Source organism: Gobio gobio, assembly GCF_949357685.1.
Source record: "Gobio gobio genome assembly, chromosome: 9".
NCBI lineage: Eukaryota > Metazoa > Chordata > Actinopteri > Cypriniformes > Gobionidae > Gobio > Gobio gobio.
The window spans coordinates 16,207,153-16,221,104 of record NC_137115.1 but is presented as its reverse complement, the minus strand read 5'-3'; positions in this window follow the sequence as shown (position 1 = coordinate 16,221,104).

The following is a 13,952-nucleotide window of genomic DNA, read 5'->3' as shown; positions in this document are numbered from 1 at the left end:
GTTCATAGAGGTATGGTTTTGGATCTTGACTGTCTAAGAAGAAACCCCCTTCGTCTCTCACAAAATCAGTCATGTTCATCGCCATTCATGTACTGTATGAAAAATAGCCAGCTACTATTCACGCCGGTATGTTGACGGAAGTTGTGGGATTTCATGTGTTGCGTGATATCTCTGCGCCCAAGTAGCAATGCTTCGCCTGTGCTTCCACATAATATAGTCCCAAGTTAATATCTGCCTAGGAAATCGCCTAGTTTTAATCATGCTAGCTGGCAACATAGGATTCCATTCATTATGCTAAGTTAAGCTAGCGGCGACCCTGCCAAACTAAAACAATGCATGCACTGAGACAAAAATGCATTTGCCTACATATCTAAATGTGGTTTCGGACTATTAATGCCATTTGTTTCTTAAACATTACATTCCTGAAAATCATCCAATATCTTTTTTATGTTTTAGAATAAATATAAAATTTTATAAAATACTTCTCAGATAAAGTTTCCACGGGCCAAATCGTATTTTAATTCAAAATATTTAATTCATTTTAAACAGTATTTCATTCATTTGAAACTATTCAAATCAAATCAAATTCATGCAGTTTTGCGTAATGTGAACATATATTTTAGGATGTATAGGCTATTTTTAATGGAAACAGATAGGCCTACTTATTTATTGTAGTGTAAATACAATTGTCTGACTCAACTCAAACTCCACGGGTAGTCCCACGATGATGAGCAATGTTGCCGGTTCACACACCTGGTCAGAATTGGGGGGATTGGTTGGCTCAGTTTTGGTTTCTGGCTCATTACATCATGGTAGGCTTGCTCTCTTCGTCTGCTGTGGGCTCAAGTGTCGTATCCGTGCAGCGGGGGATGGCTGACTGGGCTCTGGGCTCGGAGTGGGGCTTGAAATATCCTCCTCTGGGCAGATGGTGTTAGCCGCTCTATTGTTTTCCAGCACCCACTCCACAAACGTGGCAAAATTCCCCCGAGGACCCACAACGTGAAGGCGTGCTGGGCTAAATGCGCTCGTTGTATGTGCGTAGCCTACCTATGATGGTATTTTGACCAGCTGAGAACTCGTGAAGAGCTTATAATATATATAGCTCATAATATATATTAGCATGCAGGGTGATGACGCATCAGCCAATGTGTTATCATAGGTAATAAATACAAACATTTGCTAATTTAGTTGTTATTGCACAAAATGTCAAATATTAAAAGAGGGGTAGGATGGCCCCTACTTTGGTAAGTTGCCCCCCTACCTGGGGTAAGAAGCCCCCCTGGATAAACTTTTACAGAATGCATCAATGACTTTTGATATACATCTTATTAATATTTATATATTTAAAAAAAATGTCATTAATGTAAAATACTATTTAAACTATTGTATTTAAAATGTCGACACTTTAGTTGATAATTGAATAACTGATGACAGACAAAGCAGACTACCAGCAAAAGAGATTCATCAAGGTAAAATTATTCTATGACTTATAAACAGGCATTTTAATATTTTGTATTTAATTGCCCATATTTTAATTGAACAAATGTCATAATAGCAACACTATGAATGCAAATGTAATGATTACACTTAGGTTTTAACCCTTTCATGCATGGTGTCCACATTTGGGGACAGTTAATTTAACTCCATTTAGGGTTAATTTATTTTGGTTATTTTCTCCAAACCACTTGAGGGCAGTGTCAGTAGATTGACAGCAATATTGTAACAGTGGCTACTGTCTTGTATTCCAAATATTCATTGCTTGATGACATCATTAATCCAAGATGGCTGACAGCGATAGCCATGTGCCAAATGCCCCAGGCATATCTGTCAAAAACTTTTATACAAGGTCAATTGAGCTAAAAAAAAATATTATTATGTACAGTAAAGTATGATGAATATGTTAGTATTTTATAAACTGAAATTTAAAGTAAAATGTAGTTTTTATTCACCAAAAACCATCTGTCGTCATGCAACAGTGGAGTCAGATTGCATAAAGTCTGATTTCTGTAACCTGCAAGTATATCTGTTCTATTTTTGCAAAGATGTTTTGAATTGTCTTATATTGTAATAAAACAGACATTTAACAAATATCAACATAAATAACCATTCAAAATTACATATTACGGCATTAAATGGCAACTTTACACATACATACAGAGAAATATTTGCATTTTGCCGTCTAAATAGGGACAGCATGAGCCAATCACTCAGTACAGAATAATATAGAATATATCCCAGAGGACAGTGGAAGTGACAGTGAAAGAAGTGATGAAGAGTATGTGCCACTGCCAGCAAAGCCCAGTCCATATAGGTTTCCGCATATAACTACCATTATAGTTCCTACAATATGTGTTTTATAGTTGCTATATTGCAATATTGATGTTTTTAATAACAGAGCTGATATACATAGCATAACATGACATAATAAAAACACAATGTTCCATATTGTCATCTATCGCTTTTTGTCCCATTTTACGCCTTTGTTGCATGGTGTCCACATACGTGGACAGTAAAATAATTTTTAAATAAAACTGAATTTTGTTCCATCCATTTGAAAATGGATTTCAATTTTAGCATCATATTAAAGTAATACAAATAATCTTAAAAAAATCAAAATAATGTTTTCCATAATTCATGCATGAAAGGGTTAATGAAAGCAAAGATGTCATTAAATGAAATTTTAAAATAATTACACTAGTAACAACATGCTACTTGGGGCCTTATGTGCTACTTACCCCAAGGGTCTAATTTTATCTTTTTGCTTCAAAATAAAAACTCCACAAATCTAAAGTCATTAATGTGTCCACAAATCCCTCATTATTAACAAATAGACACATTTTTTGTTTTTATATATTTAACATTCAAAACTGTTTAGACTGACTAAATCTCACAAATGTTGATTCAAATGAATTTACAAAATTAAAATAGCGTAGCCATTCATCAAAAGTGCTGAGATGAGATTCTGTGTCATCTATTAGTCAGGTGAAAAAATAATACAACTGTAATACCTAATGCTGGGTTTGCACTTTTGTCACTAGGTGGCACACAAACACCATCCTACAGCACAGATTTCAAATACCTCGATATAGGGCTTGTAAAATACAATAGACTCTGAAGCAAGGTGTAGAGCAGGGTTTTACTAAGTGTGGGCGCCATTGTGTATGCTGTGTTAGAAGGGAGGCCCACTGTCTTTGCCTTTAAAAACCCCTGATGTAGAGTGTCTATCAAACAAACAAAAAAGTGCAATATTATTATGTGCAATAAATAGTATATTATTAATTATGGGAGTGAGACAAAAGAGGAAATATGTGAGACATCCTCTCTTGCAAACTTTTTATTCAGCCTGAAACAATTCAAGCTACTCAGGCTCTCAGTGGGAATCAGAACCACCATTTTCACAGTAGTAATAACAGACAATGTATGATTTATAGTTGCATCATAAGCCAGTGTCGAGTTTCCAGCTGACTATGTGACCTTTTAAATGTTTAAATGTGGCCTGTATCAGATACAGGTCTGAACAGCTGACGCTCTGTGATTTTTGCTGTTTTGCTGTTTTGCTGTTCAAAAATGATCGGCATCACGTGAGGGGGGAAATAATGTATTTATCTATTTCACAACGGCATTACTATCACTCCGACTGTTGTTGCCATTTAGTCTTCTTCACCAACGCCAAGCTGTTAATTAGTTCCTTTATGTCAGGCATGTGCCAGAGTGCTGTAATTGGAACATGTGACCTGTGTTCTGTTCAGTGATCCAGTGTTCCCTGACCACAGGAAGCAAAACCATCTGTCTATTTCTCAACACCCCTGCCACCATCCCAACTGCAAGGGAGCACACATGTCTCTGAATAAATGTGACACGATGTTAGCTTTCTTATTTAAAGGAATTTTCTGAGCTAATTGGCACATTGTTGATTTACAGAACATAATGTATCCCTTTTTTTTTTTTGTTAGTACTTGAAATAATCCGAAACTAAATATGAATAATGCATTAGTTGAGCATGAATTAAGGATTAACTTGTTCAAAACTAAGCATTAGTTAAGCACAAACACTAGTAATTAATGATTAACTTTACATTTTAAGGGTCCGGAATTATGCATTAGTTAAACTAGTAATTAATGATTTGCTTGTTCACAATTATGCATTAGTTAAGCATGGAATAGTAATTAATGATTAACTTAACATTACAGTAAGGACATATTAGCCATTATTTACAACTTAATAAGCGATGTAATTATATTTCTGTGCCATTCTGTTAAGTTAAATGAACAATAAGCTAGTAACCTATGTTTAATTACTGCTGATTTTGCAGTTATAAATTGCTAAAATAGTGTAATAAAGAAAATTTGACCCCCTATTCTGAAGTGAAAGTTTTATCCTCATTAATTATGGCCCATATTGAGTGATATTTAAGTTTATTGACCAGAATAAGCCAATAATTAAGCCTAACTACCATTAATACAGTACTAATAAAGACAATTTGACCCCCTATTCTGAAGTGAAAGTTTTATCCTCATTAATTATGGCCTTATTGAGTGATATTTAAGTTTATTGACCAGAATAAGCCAATAATTAAACCTAACTTTTATTGACCAGAATAAGTGGCACACTTAATGAGGATAAAACTTTCACTTCAGAATAGGGGGTCAAATTGTCTTTATTACACTATTTTAGCATTTTATAATGGCAAAATCTGCAGTAATTAAACATAGGTTACTAGCTTATTGTTTAGTTAACTTAACAGAAAATACACAGACATATAATTACATATAAAGTTGTAAATAATGGCTAATATGCCCTTACTATAATGTTAAGTTAATCATTAATTTATATTGTGTTCATGCTTAACTAATGCATAATTGTGAACAAGCAAATCATTAATTACTAGTTTAACTAATGCATAAGGCCGCTTGTCCACCAAAGCGTTTTTTTCACGCAGCTGGCTGGCGTGTTTTCAATGTGAGCGCCGCGTTTTTAGAACGCCATGAGCGTAACGAGGCGTTGAGTGTATTTGACGCTCAAGCGCTCAGCGTTTTTTACTGGTCGCCTAGAGTTGAAGAATGTTCAACTTTTTTTTTAATTTTTTTTTTTATTTTTTTATTATTAAACATTCACTTACAATATGCAAAGGTGAAGCCATAAACCAGAAAACATAGCCAGAGGTTCAGGGACGGAGAAACATTACATAATTTGAGTTCGGAGAAAAATAAATAAATAAAAATGAAAATAAATAAACAGATGAGGAAGCCACAATTAAACACAAGTCTTCCCACAAAATATGAAATAATAATAATGAAATGAGAAAAAAAAAAAAAAAAACCGAAAGAAACAACAACATTATATTAATTACCAATACATTAATTAAACAAAAACGCCAAAATTTGAGCATACATTCAGAGTTTTAGTAGCCTTTTTGTTACAAGAGGTAGATATGGATTTAATATAGATCTTAACATCTTCTTGAAAGTGAGAAAAATTGGGGGTAACTTTAATAGTTTTACATTTGTGGATAAAATATTTAGCAAGAAAAATTATTAGGTTGCAAAGAAAAAAAATATTTTCATCTTGCTTCTCATAAATGAAAAACCCAAACAAAACATCCTTGAAATAAAGCTCAAAATCTTTATATATATTGTTTACAATGAACTGGCAAATATCTTGCCAAAGTTTTCTTGTATGACCACAATGCCAAAAAAGATGCAAGATAGTTTCTGGTTGTGAATCACAAAAAGTACAATTTGCATCTATACTTAATTTAAAGGGGGGGGGGGGGAAACACTCAGTTTCAGTCAGTCTCATGTCAATCTTGAGTACCTATAGAGTAGCATTGCATCCTGCATATCTCCGAAAAGTCTTTATTTTTATTATAATTATAAAAGAAAGATGCGCTGTTCCGAGTCTTTCCGGAAAAAGCCGTGCGGCTGGGGGTGTATCGTGTGGGCGGAGCTAAAGAATGTCGAGCGCGCGCCGCTGTTACTGTGTTGAGTGCGTCTGAAAGCTGCGTCATCCCTAAAAGCAGGGAAAAACTTTATTCAAAATAAAAAATGTCTTTTAATCAGATACAGCCATACATCTATGATCCGGAATCAGACCCAGAGGCTGAAGTTGAACAGGAGCAGCAGCAAAAACGGCTAGAGCAGGACGTCAACTATGTGGTATAAGTTACACTAACTATATAATATGTTTAGCGGCTTGTGTTATTTAGAACACCATGTCAAGCGCGAGTGTTACAATGTGTGTGTGTGTGTGTGTGTGTGTGTGTGTGTGTGTGTGTGTGTGTGTGTGTGTGTGTGTGTGTGTGTGTGTATGTGTGTGTGTGTGTTTACGCGTGGTTTGTGTAGACATGATTTGTAGTAAGCGGACTGGTTTTGCGCGTCAGGCTAGTGTTTACATAGAAAGACATGGAATAGTAGCGCATTTGAATGAAGAAGCGCGCTTATTTAGTTCAACATATTTCCCCATTCTTTGTGTATTGTTGTTTGGAGTGCTTTTACAATACACAAACATACACATATAGTGGCCAGCTAAACAAATGTACACACACTATACATCGCATGCTCCATTGATCAATACGTGATCATGTTTGGGCTACTTGATGGGCATAGGCAAAAACAGACATTTGAAGCAGTCAAACCTGCGGTTCCAACGTTGGGACCTTTATCGTTGGGACCGCTCCATCCTTCAGTATTAGGCGATCTGAAAATCCGGCGTCGAACTGGGCCTTGTTTATAAAACAATCGGCACCGAAATGCAGGGAACAGACATAAATATTTGCGCAACTCAGTTGTTGATCCGGAAAAGCAAATTCCATCTGTACGAGCCAGCGCTTTGATGGGCGTAGCCTATTGCTTTCACGCTCTCTCGCTCTCGCGCGTTCTTCCGGTAGAATTGTCCGTACGGCCCATACAAGGAAATTCCGCCCTGTTGACGTCAAGCGGACCCATGATCGAAAAAAACTTTCTGAAACTTATGAGTAACAGGAAGTACTAATTTTGGCAAAGAAATACTCCCATCAAACGTCCACCTTAGCTTATGAAACTGTGTCCATGTTTAGCATGGGAATCCAAGTCTTTAACAGTGCAAAAAGATCAGTATGCATGAAACAGCATTTCACCCCCCCTTTAAACTTTGACACCATGAAAGTTTTGACTGGGTAATATCGATGAATAAGTTTAAAAGAAATCTCTTTGACCGTATTTACCAAAAGGTACTTGTTAGAGAGAGTCCAAACCTTCTTCCATGAGATATTTTCCACTAATGTATTCCATTTTGTAACAACATGAGGAGTGGAAACACAGTCATTGAGAAAAAGAAAACGAATATCTCTATTATTTTTTTTATGTAGATTTAAAACATATCTTGCCTACATACGTGTCAGCCGGGTCTGGGAGAGGCATTTCAGAACAAGTCAAAAGACTATTATGGCCTTTAAATAGCATAACGACACCATTAGGGATGGCACCAAATACAGTGGCAAACTGTTTAGGAGCAACAGGAATATTAAAGTGAGAGAGAAATTCCTGATAAGTGAATAAGTAACCATCCTGATTAAATAATTGGCTAACCCGATTGATCCCATTCTTAAACCAGTTTTCAAAAAACAAAGACTTATGTTTATAACAAATATTCCTATTATTCCAAATGAAGTAATTGGTCGGAGAAACATTGTGTTTGAAAATCAAAGACCACGCTAATAGTGCTTGTTTATGGAAATTAGAGAGAGCAACAGGGATCTTCTCAATGCTGTAATTACACATCAACAGAAAATTCAAACCTCCCATCTGAGAAAAAACATACGCTCCTCACTGTCACTTTTCACCCAGCCGTCCAATCAGAGTGGAGGAGGGGCGGGACAAATACAACACCGACCAACCGCAACATTCTGCTTGTCCTGCACAACGTCAACAGATGATAACAACCAGTATAATAATGGAACAAAATAATTTAAAACAAGAGCCAGAGCAAAAACGTATAGAATTTTTTATATAGAATCAATACAGAAACAAACTATCTGTGAAATGAGATACTAGTAACACTTCCGCGGATATTCCGTATCATAACAAACAAAGAGTCTCAACTGAAAAAAACGCTGCGCTCCCAAAACGCTCTCAAGTGCTCACAGTGAGACGTTTTCAGCAGAGCGCCTAGCATTTTCAGCCGGCTAAAAACGGCCACACGGCCTTAAATTAAGTGTTACCTATTATTTTAATAAACTTGTTTAAAGCTGCAGTCCATAACTTTTTGCACTCTAGCGGTTAATAAACAGAACTGCATGCGTCTTGCAGAAATACACTGCAGCTGGAGCTACTTCTCTCTGTTTTGTGTCTATGGCGAGTCACGCAGGGACTGTGCTCCTCTGCAGTAGTTCCTACCAGACCAGTCTGAAATAGTCCTACTTATTATAAGTGTATCATAATGATTCAGGGTAAGACAAAAACACGGTTTGGAAAATGGATTCATGTTGTACATTCTCATTATATAATTTTTTGTAAATCTTAAACACAAAAAAAGTCACGGACAGCAGCTTTAAATACTCCTTTATGCAGTGGGGCTACTAGTCTAGGCAAATTAACTGGTCATATGTTGCCATACAAAAGAATGACTCACTGCTACTCAGACATGGCATGTTTGCAGCTTGTGATTCTGTACAATGAGCAATGTTCTGGAAACCTTCATTTGAGTCACAGAGTGCATAGGTGCATGGTGCCTAAAAGTCGTCAATACTCTGCTGATTCCAATTGCTGAAGATTTCCAAACTTCCACTGGCTTTAAAGGGTTAGTTCACCCAAAAATGAAAATTATCCCATGATTAACTCACTCTCAAGTCATCCTAGGTGTATATGACATTCTTCTTTCAGACGAACACAATCGGAGTTATATTAAAAACGCCCTGGCTCTTCCAAGCTTTATAATGTAAAATTAAACTAAACTAATAAACTAAACTATAAATAACCTAAAATAACTTAATAAACCAAAAGCGAAAGAATAACAACTGAACTGACGCATGCGCAGAGGTTTCGCTCTTTTTTTACATAATAACTACTTTTAAATATAGATATTTTTATCATACAAATGCATCGATTCACTTCAGAAGGCCTTTATTAACCCCCCGGAGCCGTGTGGATTTCTTTTATGACGGACAGATGCACTTTTATGGACTTCAAAAACAGACAAAGACAGAAACTACCATTCACTGCTCTCAGTAAAGCTTGGAAGAGCTAGGACATTTTTTAAATATATAACTCTGCTGTATTCGTCTGGAAGAAGAATGTCATATACACCTAGGATGACTTGAGGGTGAGTAAATCATGGGCTAATTTTCATTTTTGGGTGAACTAACCCTTTGATATCAGCACAAAAACTGTGTGGCAGGAGCTTCATGGAATAGGTTTTCATGGCCGAGCAAATGCATGCAAGCCTTACATAAATAAGTACAATGCCAAACGCTGGATGGAGTGGTGCAAAGCACACCGCCACTGGACTGATGAATCACGCTTCTCTGTTTGGCAGTCTGATGAGTCTGGGTTTAGTGGATGCTAGGAGAACGTTACCTGTCTGACTGCATTGTGCCAACTGTAAAGTTTGGTGATAATGGTACACTCTAAAAAAAAAAGGTTCTACATGGCACTAAAAATGGTTCTTGGCTCGTAATCATATATATCACCTATAGGTGAACCTTTTTAAGTGCTGTATAGCACCAATTTTGGTTCTTCAGCGGTTCTTCATCGGTTCTTTGACCTAGGTGCTATATAGCACTGCTAACTAAGGTGCTATATAGCACAGCTACCATATACAGAACATGTTAAGATATGATGCTATATAGCACCAAAAGTGGTTCCTCTATGATTACGACGAAGAACCATTTTTGGTGCTATATAGAACCTTTTTTTTTTTTTTCAGGGGTTGAGCTATAGGCCCCTTACTTCCAATGAAGGGAAATCTTTATGTTTCAGTATACCAAGGCATTTTAGACAATGCTTTCAACTTTGTGGGAACAGTTTGGGGAAGGCCCTTTAATATTCCAGCATGACTGTGCCCCAGTGCACAAAAAGCAAGGTTCTCAATTCAACTCACATTTATTTGTATAGCACTTTTCACAACATATCATTTCAAAGCAGCTACAGGAAATGCATGTGTCTACATTACAATTTAGAGTGATCTGTTATCAGAGGTGACTGTCCAAATTATGTTTTATTTATTTTTTTATGTTCGCAGTTAGCTAACAATGTATTAATTTAAGGCAGAAACAATAAGCTAATTGAAGTAATAAATACATGTTAACAACTGATTAGGATATATAGAAAAATTGGTAACACTTTATAGTAACTGCATGCTATGAAGCATTAGTTAAGCATTAGAAAATAGTTAATTCATAATTTATAAACAATTAAAAGACGTTAATAATCAGTTTATAAATACTGATATAAATTCTTTGTTCTTGATTTATAAGCATATTTATAATGTGTTTAATAATTGTATTTTCATACTTTATTAATGATCAGTTTATCATTTCTAAAGTAAGTATTACATTATTTACAAACCAGTTATTTAGGAGTTGTCAGTGGTTCATAAAATCATTTAGAAAGTGTAAGTAAATGATTAATAACCTATTTAAACGTTTATTATTAAGACATTAGTAGTATTCAGGTAGTTATATAACATTTAGTAGTTGTCAGTGTCTGTGAGCTCATGTAAAGTGAAGACTATTTATGCCTCGTAAAGCTTTTACAAAGGAGATTTAAAGGTTCAGTTATCTTCTAAACAGAAAAAGGAAACAAACAACACAGACTGATTCAGAACATAGAAATAATTAATTTCAAGATGCAAAAAATGAAACTGCACAACTGTACTCTTGATTTAACATGAACGATAAACCTCTGCAATACCATATAAAATAAAAAGGAACTAAACAAGCAACAAAATGAACAAAAAAGAACAAAATAAGAAAGCAAGTGAATATAAATAATAAATAAAAAGAAATAACTGAGCTTTTAAATCTCCTTTGTAAAAGCTTTACGGGGCATAAATAGTCCTTACTTTAGATGAGCTCACAAAAATAGTAGCTCTAGCAGCTGCATTTTGGACTAATTATAGCTAGTTTATTGAGGATGCAGGACAACCAGTAATGCATTACAGTAATCTAGTCTTTAGGTCATGAATACATGAACTAACTTTTCTGCATCAGAAACAGATATCATGTTTCGTAGCTTAGCGATGTTTCTGAGGTGTAAGAAGGCTGTTTTTGTAACATATGAAATATGATTTTCGAAGGACAGTTTGCTGTCTAACACCCAGGTCTTCAACTGTAGAGGATGAAGTAACAGTATCCTTCTAAATACAAATTGTATTCCAAGAGATTCTGTTTACAAGTGTTTGGCCCAATGATTAATACATCAGTCTTATCTGAATTTAATAGAAGAAAATTACGAGCCATCCAGTATTTTATATCTTTAACATCGGACAACTTGGATAATTTAGAGATTTCATTTGGTTGTGCTGAAATATGAAATTGAGTAACATCGGCTTAACAGTGGAAACTAATTCCATGTTTTCGTATGATATTACAAAGTGGCAGCATATATATTGAAAATAGCAGAGGGCCTAACACAGATCCTTGCGGCACTCCATAATTCACTGACGTTTTCTTCGATTTTCCCCCGTTTAAATAGACAAAATGGTAACAGTAAGATAGATATGATCTAAACCACCTTAATGCCTGTCCCTGAATACCAGTGTAATTTTGTAGTCGATCTAAAAGTATTTTATGATCTAGTGTCGAACACAGCACTAAGTATTACTCAAATTAAAACTAGTATTGAGATACAGCCTTGGTCAAAGACATGTTTGGATGAGTTTGGTGTGGAAGTACTTGACTGGCCCACACAGAGCCCTGACCTCAACCCTATCGAACACCTTTGGGATGATCTGGAACAGAGATTGCGGGCCAGGCATTCTCATTCAACCTCAGTGCTTGACCTCGCAAATGCTCTACTGCAGGGGTGCAAAACTCAGCTCATGGAGGGTCACAGCCCTGAGTTTAGCTTCAACTCTAATAAATGCACCTGATTCAGCTAATCAAGTCCTCCAGGCTTATTTGAAAACTACAGGTATGTGTGTTGGAGCTATTCTTTGCAGGACTGTGGCCCTCCAGGAACTGAGATTTGCACCTCTGCCATGGGCAAAAATTCCCACAGAAACACTCCAAAATCTGGTGGAAAGCCTTGCCAGAAGAATGGAAGCTATAGCTGCAAAGGGGGGACTAAGCCCATATTTTTTTTGTTGCCATATAGTGTATTTTTTTGCGTTCCCATTTGCTCCAGTAGCTAAAGAGCGTTTCTATGACTTTCTAAAAGAGGACAAAATATTGAGAAATTGATTGCATTGGTCAGAAGAGAGAAATATGCCAAATTGTTCATGTTGTGTTAGAAACACCCACAATTGCGTTCACTAATTTTCTGAAATTTTCAAGATTCAAGATTCAAGAGTTTTATTTGTCACATACACAGTTATATACACAATATACAACTGGCAGTGAAATGTAAACAGGTCCGCTCCATGGACAGTGCAAATAACAGTTACAAGAAATTAAATAGAAATAGAATAAAGTTAGAATAAAAAGTATTAACATAAGTAGAATTATAAATAAATCAAGTAAAAGATAAAAATAGGAAATAAGATAAAAATAAAAATATAAAAAATATGTGGATGATAAGTGAGATAAACTGTAGACTTAAAAATAAGTGGTTAACATAAAATATATAATATGTATATATAAAGAAGTATAATGTGCAAGGTTTATTACAGGTTGTTACGCAGTAACAATAGGGACGTAAAGTAAAGTGCAGTGCAATTGCAGTATGTGGATGTTAATGTTGAAAGACCGTATGTTTATGCGTGTGCGGGGGTGAAGTGAGTCACGTGACTGAGTTCAGGAGTCTGATGGCCTGGGGGAAGAAACTCCTCCTGAGTCTTTCAGTCTTTGCCATCAGGCTACGGAAGCGCTTACCAGATGGCAGCAGGGTGAAGTGAGAGTTTGCAGGGTGATTAATGTCTCTGATGATTTTAGTAGCTCTACCTCTGCAGCGTTTGGTGAAGATGTCCTGCAGAGACGGGAGAGCTGAGCCTGAGATGCGCTCGGATAAGCGCACCACTCTTTGCAGGGCTTTGCAGTCGTGACTGGTGCTGTTCCCGTACCACGCTGTGATGCACTGAGTCAGGACACTTTCTATCGCCCCTCGATAGAAAGTTTTCAGGATGGCTGGTGAAACCCTGAATTTCCTCAGCTGGCGCAGGTGGTACAGTCTTTGCCTGGCTTTTTTCACCTGTGTCTGGATGTGTGTAGTCCAGGTCAGATCCTCGGAGATGTTCACACCCAGGTATTTGAAGCTGCTCACTCTCTCTACCGGTGTCCCGCTGATCATGAGAGGGGAGTATGACCGATGCTGTCTCTTCCTGAAGTCCACAATCAGTTCTTTGGTCTTGTTAACATTCAGAGAGAGACAGTTGTCCTGGCACCATGATGTCAGTTGCTCCACTTCGTCCAAGTATGCCGTCTCATTGTTGTTGGAGATGAGACCCAGGACAACAGTATCATCAGCAAACTTGATGATCGAGGTGGAGCTGTGTGTGGACAAACAGTCATGGGTGTAGAGAGAGTAGAGCAGGGGACTCAGCACACAGCCCTGTGGAGCTCCAACACTCAGGGTGATGGAGGTGGAGGTGAACTGGCCTACTCTCACCGCCTGGGGTCTGCCAGTGAGGAAATCTTCAATCCAGAGGCAGAGAGAAGAATTCAGGCCTAGATCCAGGAGTTTGTGTGTTAGCTTAATGGGAACTATGGTGTTAAAGGCTGAGCTATAGTCAATAAATAGCAGCCTGACATAGTTCCCACTTTTGCTGTCGATGTGAGTGAGGCAGGAGTGAAGGACGTGAGAAATGGCATCTTCAGTCGA